The sequence below is a fragment of the Melanotaenia boesemani genome, chromosome 5 (assembly GCF_017639745.1).
Source record: "Melanotaenia boesemani isolate fMelBoe1 chromosome 5, fMelBoe1.pri, whole genome shotgun sequence".
NCBI lineage: Eukaryota > Metazoa > Chordata > Actinopteri > Atheriniformes > Melanotaeniidae > Melanotaenia > Melanotaenia boesemani.
Window position 1 is genome coordinate 39,421,567 of NC_055686.1, and position 14,279 is coordinate 39,435,845.

Here is a 14,279-nt window from a genome sequence, read left to right on the forward strand (position 1 = left end):
TTCATCAACACATCCATGCACTCCTCCTCCACTGCTACATCCATCTACTCCTCCGGCTCCTCCTGCAGCTGCTCATCCTCTTGCTCCACCACCTCCTCCTGTTCCACCTCCCTGTCTAGGACCACCACCTACTTCTCCACTGGTTAGTATTCTGCTCAGTTCCATCAAAATGGCACTAGCTCTGTAATTACAAATTGGGAACAATATTATGGCAGCTGTTAAAATCATTACCACTGGATGGATTGATGACATATTAGACCTGTACTTTTACAGAAATTTGGTCTTGTTTATCTTTGATCACAAACACACAGGTGTTGCAACAGTATTTGTTCCACGTCTTTAAAGAAATTCTAATAAACTATTATCAAAATCATGGTGAAAAATCAGGTTACTATACGGATGTATTACGTTTTTAGTTAAATTATCTTATTTAAATCAGGATTTTACAAAAATTCCATTCCCTCAAGAACAACCAAATCAATGCCTTCTCCACCGACTGGTAAACGCAGAAAATGAGGAATGGTATCATCACTACCGAAAGTAAAATGTGTCGGAGACACATCTGGCTTGACACTGTTGTGAGTAAACATATCTTGGGGATCGAACTTACAGACGGAAGTGTTCATAGAAATAATAGTGTACAATAAAGTAAAAAATAAACACACACACATATTTCTAGATAGGGGCTGCATTTTCTGTAGTGGGACACATCTCACCTGCTGCTTCTAAGAAAGTTGCATCGCAGATGCCCAAGAGGGATGGTGGCGCGGATCTCAGACAGAAGGCAACAATCCTTCTATATAGTCACTAACTGCTTCCAAAATAATTATTACAAGATTTTGATTTTTATACCTATACTTAGGTTACTCTTATTTTGTCACAATGATAAATATACAAACGGTACTGTTTTTGTCCTTCCGGCAATACTAAAAATTCAGTGCATTTATGCAGCAGAAGAAGACGGACAGATTTCATCAGAGCTACCAGGTAGTTGAGTCAAGTGCTGAAGGACGGAAAAAATAGAAAATCCATCAGGTGCTTACTTCAGAAAAAGAAAGAACGAATAAGAGAAAAGGACTAAAAATAAAAGGTGTGCACTCTGCTGAGTTTTACACACATAATGAAATAGTTACAGCCTGATGTGAGTTAGTGTGTTTATTAGTCTCTTTGTAATAGCTGCCAAGGGAAGCCAGTCGCTTCTCATCATCACACCAATCAAATTAAAGAGGTTTGTCCAAATAGAATCACGACTAAATATTATGAGTAGTGATTTGCGGGCCAACCCGTCACCCCCCGGTCCCGTAGATGTCATGACTTTGGTGGTTGGACTCAATAATAATCAGATGCCCAGGGATAGGTATGAGGATGTTTATTGTACAAAGTGAGAATGTGAGATAAACAATCCGGTCTCTCTGTCAGAATTCTGTGGGATATATGAGAACAGCACTAAAAAAAACTGTAAAAAAACTGTAAAAGTACTGGCAGCTAAGTTTCCAAAAATTACAGTAAATAACCATATCACAGTACTACATACAAAAACTGTAAAAATACAGGAGTAGATTTTACAGTCAAGATTAATTAAAATACAGTATATTAAAGTTAATAAATGCCAATTACACTTTAAAATAACATATATATTATGTCCAAACACATTAAAATCAGATACCTTCCTGGTTAATCTCTGTAATTTCACGGTACAAATTATATATTTTAGGAAATAGCCATGTTTATCTAGAGTAATTTCATGTTAAAATAATATTTTCCCATATACAATAACAAGGTATAATGTATAAAAACAAACAGTTCATTAAACTAAAGATAAATGTCTGCAAATTTATAGTATTAATCTGTCATTTTAGAGAATAGTAGATTAAAATAAAACAACCATTGAACAGTGGAAAAACAAGATAAATATATTACAATACATCAAAAATGGCTACATTTAAGGCCAAGCCCTGTAAATTAAGCATATTTAGTAGTAATTTCCTGAAACTGTCATATCCATCTACTGACTTGCTGTGTAACTGTGGTCTCCCCAAGTAAAAAAAAAACAAAAAAACAATGGCACAATTTTTAAAGAAAATATGTACATTTTATTCAAATAGGAATTTCTGCACATTTACAGTATTAGTTATTTTAAAGAATTGGACAATGGAACACACCACAATGCATTAACATATATATTAAAAGATACATCTGCAAATTTAGGGTACTAAACATTCATTTTAGAAAAACTGAACAAATTTCATTAAAAATCTTCATTTGACAGAACAACAAGGATAGTAAGTCATTACACACCAAGACGGTTAAGACTGACTTGTTTTATAGGAAAAAAAAAATAAATAGGAATATTTCCATATCTTTAACCATGGGCCCATTTAATGTGTATTCAGTCATGATCCCTAATCATAGAAACCACATAGCTCCCTGCTCCACCCATCCAGTAACTCTGGAAAGTTCCCTCCTGTTCTACTGCATGGACATAAGCAACAATCTATTATAAACATCAAAACCTGACACCTGGAGACCAAAGAAAAATTGCAAACCTGGGACTTTTCATTTTTGAATACCATGAATACTTGCATGATAAGGTATAAAAATGCATATTTCTTGCGGAGGATAGATGGACCATAGATACTAACAGAAAAGCATTGCAGATTTTGCTCTTTTCACAGGCCATGTTTACAATCAGTAAACACTACAAAAATGTTATCCTACTGATATTCATAACTTTTATGTCCAAACTGCAAGACCAAAATATTGTTCAGCTTCTTCTTCAGTAGTTGCTCCTGTACTCTACAAGTACTATGACATGACTATACCTCTACAATTGCAGGGCAAAACTGGAAAGAGAAACTCAGAGAATTCTGTTAAAAGTATCCAACTACAAACTATTTTCACCTATAAGTAACATCAGCATAAGAACTACCTATAATGATAGAAACCATCTTTTGAAAAGAAAGTATGTCTACTTGGAGTTTTTCTTAGTGTTCAACCAGAACACAGCCACCAGGAGGTGATTAAGATGTTTTGGCTTCATTTGAGGAGCTGTCATGGTGTCCATCATACTGTGTTATTGTTTGCTAAACCACATCTAAGCAGAGCTAAATGTCTCTGATGGATTAAGCTGTGTGGTTGGGTCAGGTAGGAGAGTATAAATTGTTGTCAGGTAGGATTTAACTGCTTGAAAAATGGACAAATGGCACATTTTTGTCGTTTTGAACCAAAAAATGAAAAAAACGAGAGAACAGCACGTTTTTAAAGTTTTCATTTGGGTTGGAGGAAACCAAAAACGAGTAAACGAATTTCAAAATAAAGGCTGAAATTGTTTATGTACATTTCATTTTGTGGTTTTACTGTAATTGTTTAATGAATGAATACGGACTGTCACATGATCAGGAAGTAAAAGTGTCAGAATAAAAGCTCTAGATAGATAGATAGATAGATAGATAGATAGATAGATAGATAGATAGATAGATAGATAGATAGATAGATAGATAGATAGATAGATAGATAGATAGATAGATAGCACTTATCTAAACAAGGTTACCAAGTGCTTTACAGAGTACAGACAAAACCAGATAGGCAAATAACATGTGTTCCACTGTACAACATGAAACATTGGTACAACAAGATATAAAAAAACCTGAATGAATAAATACAAATTAAAGTAAGAACAAAATAGGTCAATCACAGCAGCATGAGATACATGTAATACATACAGATACATGTAAACATACTTACAAGTTATTTTATGTGAGAGAGGAGACATTTAAATGTATGCTTGTGATGATTTTGGATTTTATTTCTTGAGCTGTAGTTACTCATTTCCGCCACCAGATAGAGTATCCCCTGAAGTGAGCACTTGTGGTAATTTTAGTTCCCCATTATTCACTGTAAAGGTTGTCATATGTACGTGGTTGAAGTTTATCAAGAACATCCATGTTAATACTTTTACATATATATTCATATAATCCAAAGTCATCACAAGCATACATTTAAATGTGTCCTTTCTCACATAAAAGAACTGGTAAGTATCTGTCTGTCTATCTTGAGCTTTATCCCTCAGAGCCCGAGTTCTGGAACTTGTTGCCAGAAGACGTCAGGCAGACAAATTCGCTACCAGTTTTTATATCCATGCGTAAAACTTAACTCTATGGGCAGGCCTTTGCAGTTATGTCATGCTGCTGTGATTGACCTAATTTGTTTTTTCTTTAATTTGTATTTATTCATTCAGGTTTTTTATACCTTGTTGTACCAATGTTTCATGCTGAGCAATGGAACACTTGTTATTTGCCTATGTTTTCAAATTGGTCTTTGCCCTTCCCTTTACACGACTATAGATAACCCAGCGTTTTTAGAATTCTCTACTCGTAACCAGTTTTCGAAAGGCTGCGTTCTTGCCCCACCCCCTGTTCACATGTAAGTGACAGTCCAGATCGCCAACAAAAACCTTCATTTTGCTGAAAAACGTTTTGTAAAGTGCCTCTTGAGCTTTTACTTCCTGGTCATGTGACAGTACTTGTTCATTTATTAGCTACTAGACCCCGCTCCACAATTATGAAGCACAGGAGCAACTTATGAAGACAATCAACAATATTTGAACTTAAATTGTGGCCATTAAACTTTGTAATTACTTCTTGCAAATTAAACAAACATAAAAGAACATTGTAGGATACATTCATTGTGGGCAATACATACTGTGCCAGAGAAACTGTTGTCTGATCATTTCAAACTGCCTGTTTACTTGCTTGATGCTGGGGCCTCCTGAAATACCTCTGATTGTCCATCTATGGAGAAAAAGGGTATTTGTTTAGATAATCCATGTAAACCTTTTGGCATTTACAGACAAACATTCATGAGAAACTGAAGATTTCATTTGTACTTTGAGTTGCTTTCGTCTTATCAGACATTAGGACTGGGCGATAATTTGATAATATACAGTATATTGATCGATAGGCGTGTGTACGATAGAAAAAAGAGGGACTCAATAGAAAATTCAATAGAAAAAAAAACAGTCACTTCATTTTTCATTACAGCCTATCATGTAGCTCAATACTACAGGCGTAATGTCCTCCAAACCAATCACAAACGCAGACCCAGGCAGACTGTCACCAAGTCCCGCACCTCTCAAACCACAACAAAGAGCACGTGTATTGTAGGAAAAGCGCAGCAAAGAGAGGCGGAAGAAATCGCCTCGGAGAAAGCTGCCTTTACCCTACATTGACTGGCAGCCCACCATGGCTATATTGTAAGTGTCACACCTTCAAAATGCAGAACATAAAATGATTTAACGTGAACGTCAACATTTCTTAACGGACGCTGTGCAGCACAACCACTGTACTCAGCTGTCATCTGCTGTGCACGTGAACACAGTGTGTGGAGCAACAGGGCAGAGGCTGAGCAGCAAGAGAGCATTGGTGTGGAGTCTGGAGAGAGGAAAGGTAACGGCTGATAAATTAGCTTAGAGTTTGCAAGTTGAATATATAATCCAATAAATATATTGATCAAGGTTCTGATTACACTGGTGCTTTCAAGGGAGCCTTTCTTTGAGGTCTGTAGTGCGACTATACGAGTCACATGTATACACATATATATTAGTGGATGGTAGCATGATTGAAAAAATTATTACTGCCAAAAACATTCTGCTACTATCAGCTGATCCAATCAGAAAAATAACACCTGAACAACTACTCATACCATAAAAATAAAAATCCGAATTCGTCATTATTTCACTGACGGAAGCAGATTTCAAGAATGTACATGCCTGGATGTACATGACACCAAGAATGTACATGCCTGGATGTACATGACTTCATGAATGTACATGCCTGGATGTACATGACACCAAGAATGTACATGCCTGGATGTACATGACACCATGAATGTACATGCCTGGATGTACATGACACCATGAATGTACATGACTGGAGAGTTAGATCCCAATTTATCCTCTTTATTTATAAAGTTTCTGATAATTTTCAAGCCTTAGATTTAAGGTTTTTATCATCCGTAACTGAAGAGGGACTATGATTCTTATTCTATTTTGTGTGTGTGTATACGCAAGGTGAAGCATCGAGGAATGTCTGTATCCTTAGCCAGGTGACTCATTCTACAGCAGGTACCGTCAGTGCTAATGAGGAGAGAACAGGTCATTAATTCCATCAGATGATTCATCAGGATCTTTTTATTTAAAAGCTTATTTCATATTAATCATCACTCACTTCAGGTTGGCACAATTACAACAGGATCTGTCTTCCTTGTGATCCACAAGCCACTTAGCACTGCAGGCAAAGCCAACAATGTGCCACTTTTCTTCTAAACTAAGAGAGACACGGAAGAGCAAACATAAAGAGTGATAAACATTTTCTTTAGATATGACCCTCAGCACATTACTCCACATTTCTTTCCAAAATAGATCAAGGATATATAGAGATTTACAGAGAAATCTATATGGTCTTACTTTGTCCAGGCCAGTCTCCTTTTTTCACAGGAATGACATCAATACAAGCAGCTCTCACACATATATGGGGAAACAGGAGAAACACAGTCAGCCTAGCTCTGTCCAAGGCTAATAAAAGCTCAGCTCACAAATAACCATTTACCAAAACTTCTTACACACAAAATGTAATTTATCTATAGTCAGTCATCCTATTCTCTGGTAGGGATGTCCCAATCCAATCATGTGATCAGAAATCAGGACCGATCATGTGCTATGTATTCTCAGAATTTTTGGTCCGATCTATAATATTTCAAAGCAAATGGGGAAAATGTATTGGTAAACACAATGACTGGAGACCACTGTCAAAGTTTTTGTGCCTCTGATTCATGACTACATGTCACTCAACTTGTCATCATCTGGCCAATTATTGGTTTGTTCAACCTGCAGGTTGGTAGGAAGCAAACTGGAAATAGGCCCGATTTTTTAAATTTGAATCTGCCTAGTCTGATTGCACTAAGTGAATGCAGTAAATAATACAGTAAATAAAGTGTTTATTTATCTATTTCAGTGTATTGTATTTATTTATTTGAATAAATAAATAAACATGGCAGCATACAGCAGTTTGACCGCATTCAAATCACAAATAAGTTTATGAACGTGTATCAGCAAAGAGCAACACAGATAACTGACTAAACACATGTGAGAAAACGCTTTGACTATAAACGCGTGTAAACAAGTTAAGCTGTAAAACAAAGGTACCCTGCTGCCATCAGTCATAAAACCACACAAGAAAATATGTACTAACAATAGGCGAATCTTTGTTTACATCTTTTTGCGCATGCGCGTGTGGTTGGGTGGCAAGAAGACCTGTTGAGATGGCGGAACCTGCTAGCATAAACAAGAAAGTAAGCGGGCGAAATCCAAATTATATAAGTACGCTAAGCTCCGAAGACCAGAGGAGGTTTAGAGAGAAACTAAAAATTTGTGTTGCAGACAAAATCGAACAAATACAAAGCCCATATGAAGTCTGGGATGACGAAAAATACTGGTCTGACTCACCTGCATCTTGGCCACAGATGTGCTGGGGAGATATTTATTCTTATTTAGTTGAAAGCCCTGGACCCTTCACCCACGAGAAGTTAAAAGCTTTTAAAAGCCTCGAAGCTTATAACTATTTTGTTTCAAGAAAGGTTGGGCCAATCTTTTCGGTGAAACAAAAATCAGTGGTCGTGCTCAAAGCGGAGGTCAGACCCGGCCAAGCAGAGTCACAGCGTGATTCGCATCTTCCGTGGGTGATCGCCCAAGAAAACGTGAAATAATCACATGTCACTGCGACTGCAAAGCCGGGTAAGGCTTTATTTATCAGTGCCTTTGAATTTTTCATTTTAAATCTAATGACTGTTTTTCAATTTTATTGGTCCTGTTAACTATAATTTAAATGGCGTTTGGTCTATCGTGAAAAACGATAATAACATCTTACAAAATTTTTCTTTCAAATCCAGTGTAGGAGAAACATGCAGTCATGTAGCAGCTTTAATGTTTAAAGTAGAAACAGCGGTCAGGATAGGACTCACAACAGCTGCGTGTACCAGTGAGGCTTGCAGGTATCAAAGCACGTATCATAGCACGTAACCATTTCCTTCTTTTTCGGGGTCTTTTTCGGTGGGAATGCGGAAAAACTTTTTGTTGGGCCCCCAACGAGCCGTACAGCCAATCACACAACACGAGTGAACCATGTAGTAGATCGCCCTCAAACTCCAAACGCAAAGAAATCCAGCTAACAGATGCAGCTTCTTGCCACCCAATACCGTGATGCAATGCGGCAAAAGGTAAACACTGACGTCACAAAAGATTCGCCTATAGCTAATGTGACGGTAACAATGATCAGAAAGATGCTAACGTTAGCTTCAAGGCTGTCCACTCAGGTATAGCATATGGAAAATATCATTTACATGCATTATCCGAGATACTTACCTCACACGGCGTTTGCATGTCCGCTGGGGCTGTAACCAAAGAAAGGTCGGCTGCAGTCTACATCCTTGGAGATCATGGGTTCGCGAGGAAAAGTCTTCACCATAGTCACATTTCACGACAAGTCATAACATGCCAACAGCGAACCTGATTGGACAACACTAATCCCAACCTTCTGTCACTCCTCAAACATCTGGCTAATTATTGGTTTATTCGGGCGGGTTGTTCGTTATGGGCGGGACAAAGCAAAATGAAAAAGGCACAAACTTTGAAATTTGAATCTGCCTGATAGTATTTATTCACTAAAGTCTTCATTCATTCTTCATATGAATATATATATATATATATATATATATATATAGACAGATAGATAGATAGATAGATAGAGACAGTCAATGTCAGTGGCTCAGATAAAGTATTCAGACACCTTCACTTTGTTCACAGTTTGTCACATTTTGTTTCACAAACCAGAGTGATCATCTTGTATGTAGGTGAAAGAGATGTATAGACTTGATGAACAGATCACCTGACAGCATGTTTTAAAATAAGAGTATTTTGAACCATCCAATAGCTCCATGTAGATCCATGTGTGGAGGAATTGCTGTGAATATATGCATTTGTATTAACGTGATATTATTTTGTAAGCTGCCAAGGTGGGTTTGGGGTGAGGTGGTGAATGGTGTAAAAAGAAAATAATGGCATAGAGGTAATCTTAATCTGTATTCACGTTCCTTTAAAGTAGAATGTGCATCTCCTGAAGGAGATGATGGCTGCTGCTGTGTTCTTGTTGTGTTCTTGCTCTCTGTAGAAGATGTTACTAGCTGTTAAATGGTGGCTGTTAAAAAGAAAGCCAAATTGTCACATTAAATGAAGCCTAATAGACGTAAAATAAGCTGGGCCCAACTACAGAAGAGGATACAAAGTGGTCAAATATTTTAGTCCACATGGCTAAGTCATCTTTCATAGTTAGGGATTGTTGTGGAATTTTTATTATCAAAGATCACGCACTAAGTGAGAATCAAACAAAGTATTTTTATTAAGAGCTGACCAGCAATGGGAGTCACACAGTCAAACAGCTTTGGCTGAGCGAGTCTGCAGAGATACACATGGGCTTGTTTAATATAGACTCGCATGACATGATATCATCAAGGTCATTGAAGCAAATCCTCAGTACACTGTCTTCAGACCCTGCTCAACCTGGTACAAAGTTTCTAAAGAATGTTAACAGCGATGTGATAAGAAAGAAGAGCTCATTACTAAATATTTTCTGGGTACAGGTTGTTCAGCTCAGTGAAACAAGTGAAACGTAAATCATGGTTTTAATAATACAAATTGTAGATTGCAGAATATAAGGGTTATGTGTATAAATTTTCCATTACAATCCACCCCTTTGATTAAAATGAAACATATTAATCACACATAAAGAGAAAATTTATTCAAAGAACACCAAATCACCAGCGTCATGGTATGGAGAGGTATCCGCTGGAACATAATGATGAAAATAGAAATTGAACGTTCTTTTAATGAAAACTGTCTAATAGGGGGTGGCATGTGGCACCAGTCCACAAACATAGCAGTTGTCGTTTGTCAATTTATGAGCTGACATGTTTGCAACCTGCCACCAACGATTATCAGTGTGATCATGATGATCAGGGTGTGGTCGTCTCGGCGGTGCCTCCTTAAGGAGGGTGTTTCTGTCCCCTTCAGTCGTCTGGCGGGTTGGGACGGAGCTGGGGTGCGTTGTGTTGGGCAAGGACCGGTTGGATCCAGGTACCAGAAGAGGAGTGTGATGAGAAGGATGGTGCCCTTCATGTTGCCACGTGGAGGGTAGACTACCTCACACGGGGCTGACCTCAGGGATTATTCTGCCCTGTGGTTGAGAGGTCAGCTGGTGGAGCTGGGGTTGGTGTATCCCTACAGTTGGATGCGTGGATCCATGTGGACCTTTCAGCGACCTTCATCACTGTGTGAGTGACCAACAGGACCTGGAAGGGACCCGGCCACCTTTTAGACCGCATGTGCTTCCTCCTCGTCTCTCTGACCAGGACCCAGGAACCAGTGAACGGAAAGGACCCGATGCTGGGCATGACAGGCCTTCTTTAACCACAGTGTACCTGTGAGAGCTTCTGAAGGGGTCAGTTATTTGGAGTGACTGCGTTAGTTTCTCCTTTTGCAGGTCTCCATTAGCATAGCGAACAAAGATAAACCAACAAGGTTATTTGTGGGTCCTTATTTGCTGTAAAAAGGATTTCTTCTAAGTGTAAAATCTTCTTCTACTTTCCTCAGTCCTTCATCACTTCCTGTACTTCCTGTCATGTTTGCTCTAAACCATGACAATATCATCCTAAATTTCCACCCCGTCCTCTCTGTCCTCCTTTTGTGGTCTTAATTATATTAGTCCAGTCTATTGTACGAGTCCATTTAATTGTTATACTTTGAAGTAGGTTTGTCACTCTAAGGTGAAGTGCATCATTTCCTGGGGTAAAACAGCACTTTGTTCATTTTTACTTACATGTATCATGCTGCACAAAACTTGTTTGAATAATTTGTGAAACCATATGCAGTGAATTTATTTCATATTTTATCCATCATCCCCCTTGTTGAGACATGGCAAGGCCCATGGCTCAATATTGCTGACATTTGTGACCATTGTAAAAAGAAAGTTAAGTAATGCTATAGGATGTATGTGGCAACTAACTTCGTGAAAAGGAGGAGGTTCAGATGGAGGAGGCTGTAAACCTGGGCTGCCGTGGGAACCTGCTGGGGGAGGATAGAGCACTGCGTTCAGATCAAGGTCATCCTCCTGTTCCTTCAACATGAATTATATTTCTCCCTTATTCTGTCTGTTGCCTTTACTTTAATGTCTATAATCAACAGGTGCATAATGGAATACGTAATTTATCAACAAAAGGACCCTATGTATTGAAATATCTGACATTATCCCAGGAAAGAGTAAAATTATTCATAAAACATTAAAATTCTTGTATGCTTGAATCCTGAAGTTGCCTGTTCTGGCATCCCCCTGTGAAAACAATCTTCATCAGCACAAGTACATGTGTACATGGTGATAATTTTCTCCACCTGTAGAAGTTTATCCCAAAATGTCATAAAGGTCAAAGTCATGTTTGATTTTAAAATGCACATACACATATTTTACAAAAGAGATTCAGTGTAGATGTCTCCTCTTCCTGTAAACAGATTATCAGTCCTGCTTTTCATGAAAATAAATGTGTGTAACTGTTAATGGCTGCAGAATTAACAGCGTTATAAAACACAGCAATGAGCATTTTGTGGAAGCAATCCTGGATAAAATCCTGCTGGAAGAAAAGTTCATTTAATATCAGTCCATCAGTCGTCGGTCTTCAGGTCAGAGTCAGAAAACTTTGTAAAGTTACGTCAGTAGTTCTGCACAGAAAGGCCGAATCAGAGCAGGTCAATTTTCCTGCATTCATGAGGATCCTTAAAGTTCATTTTAAAATTGTTTGGAAAACATTAATTGTTTTGGAGATTTTTATTAATGCTTCCAACTCCAAGATGATATGGACGTAAACCCAATTTAAATTTCTTTTAATGATTTGTCCATCATCAGCCAATTTTTTTTGCTCGAGCAGCTCTTTTTTCTTTTAATCTTGTACAAATCCGTTTTTCATTATCATTATTTTTATAAGAGAATCTGTTTAAAATATCCATGGATATCAGACCAATATGAAATAGGTTTAATTTTCTTCTGGTATCTCAATAGTCATTTTATAGTGCATTTTCCTGTTTTAATGTAGAGCTAACAATGACTTAAAAGTAATTTTACCTGCCTCAACATTTGTTGTTTTAGTTTTTTAAGGTTTTCTTTGTTTTACTAAAAGTAATTTGCATACAGTTACATCTGATGACAGTTAATAGAGGAACTCCTTTAACGTAATTTAATTTATACATCAGCATTTTCTTTAGGTCTTAGGAAGTTCCCTCTAAGCAATTTATTTATTGATCCATCTGTTTTCAGACAGATTTCAGATTCTTAGTTTGCTTGACTGAAAAATAAATCTATCATGCCTTCAGTTTGTATCTCTAAAACTGTTTCAGATTCGATTCTTGTTTAATATAGATTATAGATACAGTACCAAGAGTACTAAAACCTTAACTTAAGCCATTTGTGAAAGATAAAAATTTAAATAATCAGGACCCAGAGACACATGAACAGTTTTGGTGTGAATCACGCACACACTTAAAGTTGTCAGGAAATCAGGGGACTTGCAGTTTGCATCACCACAGAGAACCAAGCAGGGAAACTGCTGTTCGGTATTTACAGAAATGTACATAAGGATCAGTATGTTGGCATTTCCACCTCTTTGCAGGAAGGTTTTACTCACTCTCACTGCTTCAGCTGTAGGAATGAGAGAGATACCATCTTATCTGATCCTGGGTCAACGGTTAGACGGGTAATCTGGAGGAAATATAAATTCATGTGTCAGTGAGTAACAATTAGGATGCGTCTGAAGGGATCAAATAGATAAAACATCATTTTCATCTCGTTTTACTCATTTTCTTTCTCCTTTATAAATGAGCCGATCAGTGTTGGATAACTGAGGAAAGGTTGTTGCCACCAGCTCACTAAACATGTTCTGTTCTTTCTAAATTAAACAAAGCAAGACAGGGTTAGTAGCTCATCATGTCATGTCATGTGATGATGTCATGTGATCAGTAGCAAGCAGGTACTTCATTGCAGTGAGCGTGTGTGTGTTTGTTCATGTAAATGTGTGTGTACATGTGTGTGTCTTGTTCCAGCTGTGAACTAGTCTTATTTGTGTGTGAAATGTCTAGAAATTAAGCTTTTCCTGTTTACTCTTTAGCACTTTCTTTCCATAAAAAGATGTAGATCTGCTTAACTTCAGTATAGGATTTTGAATGAAATCATTAATTATTTGTGGTAAGAAATCAGAACAATCTCACCATCATTGTGTTAACTGGTCACATGACTGCTTCCATCCAGTGGCGGAGCCAGAACATGACTAATGGGTGGGCCTGAAAAAATCAGGATGGGCCTTAATTTCTATAGCTGATACCTATTCGTTGCACTGTTGATAAATCACATTGTGCTTGAAAAGCTGATCTGTTTGCATAGTCTCCTGACAACATTTTGTATGATCAGGGCCTAAGAAAAAAAGAGAGCGCGAGTGATTGCATTTATGGAGCTTTATTTTATTTTTTTGCTACTTGACAAGACTTTTTTCAGTTTTTTTTTTTTTTTTTTTTTGCTATTTGCACAAATTTCAAACGTCTATGGGAGACAGCGGCTCTGCTCTAGTTTGGCACCTTGGACAGTTCAGTGTGTTGGTCCTGCCGATGCAGCGCAGCTATTTAAATGAAAGCTTAAGATCAGAACTTTTAAAACACAAGCACAACCATAACAGGCCACGGCGGGCCAGAATAAAATAAAATGACAGCCTTACCGGCATTTCCTACACAAGGCGGAGTCTTCTTGGCTTTGAGTTAAATGCGTTGATTATGTCATCGTAATCCAAACTGCCTATCATTTCCTTCTCAAATGACAAAAGTGTCAAGTTTTTGAGACGTCCACTCAGCATGGACGATCTCAGGCGTGTCTGGATTCCGTTTGTTGTGGAGAAAAGTCTCTCGACGCTGCAGGAGGTTAAAGGGAGAGTTATAATGGCCCTCAACAGGTTGTTTATATTGGGGAAAACGTCTGAAGGACAGCTGTCCAGTACTTCCATCAATGTCGGGAAGCTGTTCCGATCCATTTTCCGTCTGATGAGCTGAGTGAACACAACATGTTCGGCCTCAGCTATTTTGATCCCAAACAAGTCACACGGAGCCTTTAAAAGTTCTATGTCGCCAAAAGTGGCAGATCCAG

General features: G+C 37.9%; 2 long non-coding RNA genes across 2 annotated transcripts; both read right to left on the reverse strand.

Moving 5' to 3' along the window:
* Nucleotides 1–1,354: 1,354 nt before the first annotated feature.
* LOC121640848 lies at nt 1,355–8,396 on the reverse strand. Its single transcript, XR_006010586.1, has 3 exons — nt 6,464–8,396; nt 6,225–6,323; nt 1,355–4,790 (listed from the first exon to the last, which is right to left on the reverse strand). It is a non-coding gene; the product is annotated as an uncharacterized LOC121640848 (long non-coding RNA).
* A 2,930-nt stretch (nt 8,397–11,326) lies between these two features.
* On the reverse strand, nt 11,327–12,975 carry LOC121639243. The gene is made up of 2 exons (XR_006010142.1): nt 12,778–12,975; nt 11,327–11,494 (listed from the first exon to the last, which is right to left on the reverse strand). It is a non-coding gene; the product is annotated as an uncharacterized LOC121639243 (long non-coding RNA).
* Nucleotides 12,976–14,279: the final 1,304 nt, after the last annotated feature.